The sequence below is a fragment of the Microtus ochrogaster genome, unplaced genomic scaffold (assembly GCF_000317375.1).
Source record: "Microtus ochrogaster isolate Prairie Vole_2 unplaced genomic scaffold, MicOch1.0 UNK36, whole genome shotgun sequence".
Lineage (NCBI taxonomy): Eukaryota > Metazoa > Chordata > Mammalia > Rodentia > Cricetidae > Microtus > Microtus ochrogaster.
In genome coordinates this window covers 25,266-31,423 of record NW_004949134.1, presented here as the reverse complement: position 1 = coordinate 31,423, position 6,158 = coordinate 25,266, and the positions used below count along the sequence as shown (strand labels likewise).

Genomic DNA, 6,158 nt, shown 5'->3' with positions numbered 1-6,158 from the left:
GAACACTTCCCCGAGATCCTCAAGAAAGCCTCCTATCGATTGGATGTGGTGTTTGGCCTTGAACTGAAAGAAATCCTGCCACATGGTCAAGTATATGAGCTTGTGAGCAAGTTAGATTTCGAGGATGATGGAAGTAGGATCAATGAGCTAGGTGTTCCTACCAGGGGCATTCTGATTGCTCTCCTCAGTGTGATCTACCTAAATAAGTACTGTGCTGCCGAGGAGGATGTCTGGTATTTCCTGAATGCATTAGGAGTCTATGATGGGGTCCCACATCTCATCTTTGGAGATGTCAGGAAGCTCAACACTGAGCAGCTAGTGCAGGAATAATACATAGAATACTGTCAGGTTCCTAACAGTGATCCTCCGTCCTATGAGTTCCTTTGGGGCCCGAGAGCCCCACAGGATGATGAAAGTGATAGAATTTTTAGCCAATATCAGTGAAGGCATTCCTGAGGATTACTCATCTTGTTATGAGCAGGCTTTGATTGAAGAGGAAGAGAAAGCCCAAGCTGCAGCTGCAGCCAAGTCTGGCACTAAAGGCAAGGCCAAGGGGTGTACTAAGACCAAGTTAAGTCAACGTACTCACAAGTAAGGTATAAGGTCGCCTCTGTTTTAAGATTGAAAAGGTCTGTTCATATTTTTGCAGATAAGCTGTTCGTAATCTTTTGGAGGACTTTTAGCATAGTTTTAACTTGAGGTTAAATGTACTCTGATAAATTTTGAAGCCCATTCCTTCACTGCTGTTTGCGAAGTTGGGACCTCAAATTTTTTGGATTGATTTAAAATAGAGTTTGCCAATTGAAATGTTCTAAGGATTTGATGATGTTCATATGATACTATGGAATTAGATTAAGAAAATGTTTTGAAATATGAAAGAAAAATATTCAAAAGTGTTAGGTTTTTCAGTGAAAATTTTCTTTTGGTCCTTGTTTTCTTGGCATTGATGTAGGGATGTATACTGACTTTTGTTTCTGATATTAAAATATGTGTGAGAAATTAGCCGAGAGGCAGATCTTTTCTTAAAAGGTTCAAGCTTTAACCAAACACGCACTGCACATCTACGCTTGCAGAGCTGTCTCCCTTTGTACTGGGCATGTTTGATAATAGAAGCAGGAGGTCTGGAATATGCAATGATATTTTCTCTAAGAAACTTTCATTATTGGACAGAATTGAATAAGATCCCTACTTCGTAAAGAAACCATAAATGGGTGATGTCTTCTTCAACAAAACATATTTTTTTTTATATCCATTACTAGTTATTTTCAGGGGTGAAGGTCTTGTTTTTCCTTCCTGTTCATGGCCTGGCATACAGAATTCTATAGAATCTTTTCGGGAAAACATTAAGAGAAATAAGGATAATAATGAATTAGATTAAAATGCTCACATCAATAAACGACACTTTCTGGTAAGTCAGTATAATAGCTATTTAAGCACAAATTCTTTGTAACATACATATACTTCCCCATTATACAAGAAAGAACTTGTCAAAATCACTTCTCAATGGTTACCAAGACTTACAAATCTACCTGTTTCCATATTTACATGGAAGTAATTGAAAGAATTTAGATTAAGTATGAGATTTAGAGAGAGCACTTCTTCATTCCTCTTATGTTTACGCACAATGTGACTCTTATATCAGTTTTATTTTAAATATTATTAAATGTGTCTTAATTGGTTGCACTGCCTCCAGCTCTAGGAGATCTATGTCCTTTTCTGGCCTCTTCAAGCACCTACACACACAAGGCATACACCTATACCCACACAAATCCCAAGGGATATCAGACCCCCATACTCTGTGGGATAAAGTTCTTTGACCCACTAAAGATTTGTTACTTGTACTGGTTTAACAAAACGCTGATTGGCCAGTAGCCAGGCGGGAAGTATAGACAGGGCGAGCAAACAAGAATAATTCTGGGAAGAAAAAACACCCAATCTGCAGTTCCACCCAGATGGAGAGGAAGCATGATGAAATACTGCATTGCAAAAGGTACCAAGCCATGTGGCTTAACATAGATAAGAATTATAGGTTAATTTAAGGTATAAGAGCTAATTAGAAATAAGACTGAGCTAATGAGTCCAAACAGTTTACAATTGACATAAGCTCTGTGTTTTGTTGGGACTGAGCAGCTATGGGAACTGGTAAGAGAGAAACTACTGTCTATGAAAGGTAACCAAAGCATGCAGGGCTAGGGGCAACACGCAGGTCTGTAGGACCCACAGGAAACCAGGAGGAACAGGGGAATACCTGTGCATGCCTGAGAGTGGCATAAAAGATGTGATTGGTAGGAGAAGTAGCTAAGCCAACCCAGATGGTACCTGAAATCCTAGTGCTTCCTCTAAATTCCTAGAGCTGGAATTTTAATCCAAGCTCTGTCCTGGCATGGTGGCTAAAACTCTCAGACAAATGTTTGGTTCGTCAATTCATGCCTCCAAAAGTTGGACACCAAATAAAGTATGTATAATTAAAGCTCAGAGGGAGAAATTAGGGTTCAACTAGAACACCCAAAAGGAAAGCAGTCATCCACTGTCTCTTTCCGTCACCTCAGTCTGAAATGGCAATCCTGCCTCTAGGAATCTCAGAATGAGACTGTAACTGAGAGCTGTCTCCCATTCTATCATCCTCTCTAGTTCTGGGTTGGAAGGTGTGGACCTCTAGGATTAAAGTCATGCACCACCCAGTTCCTATGGCAGCAAAAGTGGGATTAAAGTGTTATTGTGGCCTGGTCTGCAAGACTGGCCCATGAAACCGTTTTACTCTCTGAATTTCAGGCACCTTAATTTATAAAAATACAAATGAAATGCTGCTACACCTAGGAGCAGCCTTCTCAGGTCAGGTAAGAAAGGAGTGGTAAGGTCTGATAAGTACAAGATAATAAACTGAGTGAGCATCATGCAAGACAGAAGTGCTCAGAAAAGGAACATTCTGGACCTAAAGGTAAACACAGATGGAAAGTAATCTATAAAAAACCCTCATCTCTCAATCTCAGAGAGTCCATGAGAACTGTCAGATTGAACTTATTCTTCTGTGTAGAAGAAGGTTTTCTTAGTGGCAGGATCTTTTTGGATTGATTGTGATCGGTTCAATTGAGTAAACTGTTTCTCTGTGTCTATGTATGTGTGTGTGTGTTTGTGTCGTGTATGTTGTGTACGCGTGGTGAGTTTGTAATATTACCTTATTGAACAGTGTGTGTTTTTGTATGTCTGTGCATAAAACCGCCTAACTGAACAGAGTGTGTACACTGCCTAAGTGAACAGTGTGTTTGTGTCTGTGTGTGTGTATCTGTATGTGTATGCGTGTACACATCTGTTATACTGCCTAATAAGAGTCAACATGACCCCAAGTGTAAATGAGGGGAATAAGAGAAAGACTTGTGAAGGTCATAAATATGGTAATAGTGAATCATGTTCACTTCAGTCTGGGACATCACAAGGCCTTGAGGAATACTGTAAACATGTTCTGTCTCAGGTTCACATGGGCTAGCTTTCTACTTTATACCAGAAACCTGAAAACTCCTCACCAACATACTTCTTTCACTGTAACTCACCCTCGAAACTCTTGGCAGGTGAACTACAACAAGACAAATTTTACTTCTAACTAGAGAGCGTCTTAGATTTGAGGCTGTTGGAATGACACTGAAGGTCTCAGATAAAGTCAGGGTATAGAAGAATATTATTAGAAATCATTTCATTGTTTATTGTTTCAGTCATGTTTCATTCTACCACAGATCTCTGGGCTGTCCAGTTTCCAGTTCCTACCATAGAGGCTCCACTCATAGTGTGTGCCTCAAGCTAAACCAAAGAGTAGTTGGCCACCATTGACTAAGCACAACTTGCAGACAGGATAGAGTGTAGGTCTGGGATTTGTGTCTGGGTTGATGGCCAGGTTTCTATTTCTGGAGCCTGTGGAGTAAAGTCTCATACCACTTTCATGTCCAGTATCATCAGAGAGGAGTCCTTTGGCTACAGATAGGAGCAGGTTCAGAGACCCACAGCCAGATATTTGCAGAGAGTCTTATTTGGAAGTCTGCATAGGGTTTCACCCCTGAGAGATTGGAGAACTCCGGGGATTGGAGGAAAGATTATAGCATTCAAAGAGGATGGAGGACAACAGGAGAACATCACCCAGCAAATCAGCTAAGCAGGGCTCATATGGGCCAAAAGAGACTGGAGTAGCAAGCACAGAATCTGTATAGATATGTGTGAGGTCCTTTGCATATATGTAATGACTGTTTGCTTGATGTTATTATATCCTGTTTTGTCCAATTTGGCTGTCATCCCTTGGAATCCGTCTCTTTTCTGAAGAGGAAACAGAGGGGAGTGGATCTGTGGGAGAATGGAGGAGACAGCTGGGAGGAGTGAAGGGAAGGAAAACTGTAGTCAGGATGTATTGTATGAGAGAAGAATATTTTCAATAAATTAATGAGAGAGATATCTAGCAAGAAAGAGAGAGGGGGGGAGAGAGAGAAAGAGAGAGAGGGAAGACGGGGGGTCCTAATACAGTTCTGACAGAATTTTCTTCCAAGGAAACAAAATGAATAACATAAATGTCCAAAAATTTGTATACAAATCCCTTATAAGCAAAAATAATAATGGAGATATGTAAAGACACTTAATATGAAAAGAAAAAGAAAGATTGCCAGATTATGTCTGGGATTGGTAAAAAAAGAGAGTGTGAACATGTATCTCATATTGGCGAGTGACACACCAGATCCTCTCTATTGACTCCATCTGGGACACACAAGGTTGTGTCAGGAAGAGATCTCAGTCAGTTTCCACCTTAGGTGAACTGCACAGTTCAAGGCTTGGTTCTAGACTTGTGTCTCATGGCACCTCAACTGGATCTTTAGGAATGCCGATTCTTTTAATGGAGAATTTTCCTTTCTTTCCTGTCATGAACAACCTATTGTAAAGCCTTGATCTTTTCACAAATTTATTTCTGGTATTCAACCAAGAAATGTCTTTCCTTCCTTCTGTCTAGTGGGTGTTCAGTAGACACAAGGCTCATGCAGAGGATATTCCTTACCATAAGGACAGGACCATGGCTAGTGAGATGACTTAGTTGGTACATTTCATGTGGCCCAAGAATGAGCACCTGAATTCAACCCATAAGCACTCATCTTAAAAACCAGGTGCTGCGATAGGATCTGGAAGCTCAGTGCTTCATAGCTGTGGGATGCCCTTCTGTAAGTTATAAATATGTTTTATTACCTTTTTTTTAGTAAATGGGCTGACTGGTCAATATCCAGACAGAGTAGTGCCAGGAGGAAATACAAACAAACATAAAGAGAAAAGGAAGGTGGAGTCAGGAGGGCACCAGCAGGCACTGGAGAAGCAAGAAGTTAGGTAATGAACCACAAGATTTTGTTAAAATTTCCAATAGTAGAAATGGGTTCATTTCAAAGTAAGAACTAGTTTGTAATAAGCCTGGGCCACAGGGCAAAATTTTATAATTACTGTAAGTCTTTGAGTGTCTGTTCAGGAACTGGTGGGCAGGAGAGAAATCTCCATTGACACATACTCTTTGGCTTAGCTGGCCATCCTGACTTACCAAGCTAGTGAAAGATAACATAGTGGGATACTCTGTCTCAACAAAGAAGTTGGGAAGTACTTAGTAAGACATCAAGTTCACGTCTATCCTCTACACATGTGTATGAAGACAGTCAAGCATCTTTAACATTTAACATACACTCAAAAGGGAAGAAGTGGAGTTTCACCAGGAGGCAAGTCAGGGATACCTGGGCAGGCCCTGAAAGGACATTAACATTTAGTATCACAGGGACAGAAAAGTCTATCTGTTTTTCATTATCCCAGCATGAAACTGTAGAGCAAAGGTGTCAAATGTCTCTTGTCATATCTTCCTTATGTCTAGAACAAGGACATGAAAATACTGATTGAAAATGGCAGCCATGAGACAGCAGAAGGGGAATATCTTATATACATGGCAGTCAGAGTTTCAGGTTCTCTCCATTCATTACACAACCTCTGTTACTTGAGGAGAACAGGGCTGGAGAAACCAAGTGTAAATGTAGAGACTGCAGTCCAGACAGTTTGAGAGCTTGTGCATGTGGGGGACACTGTTGCTAGCTAAGAGAGCAGACAATACTTCATAGTGTGAGGTAATCTGAAGCCATAGTATTCCAGTCCAGCTGCAGACT

General features: G+C 40.6%; 1 pseudogene; it reads left to right on the top strand.

Moving 5' to 3' along the window:
* Window positions 1–595, top strand: part of LOC101983117 — a 4,813-nt pseudogene extending 4,218 nt beyond the window's left edge.
* The last annotated feature ends 5,563 nt before the right edge of the window (window positions 596–6,158 follow it).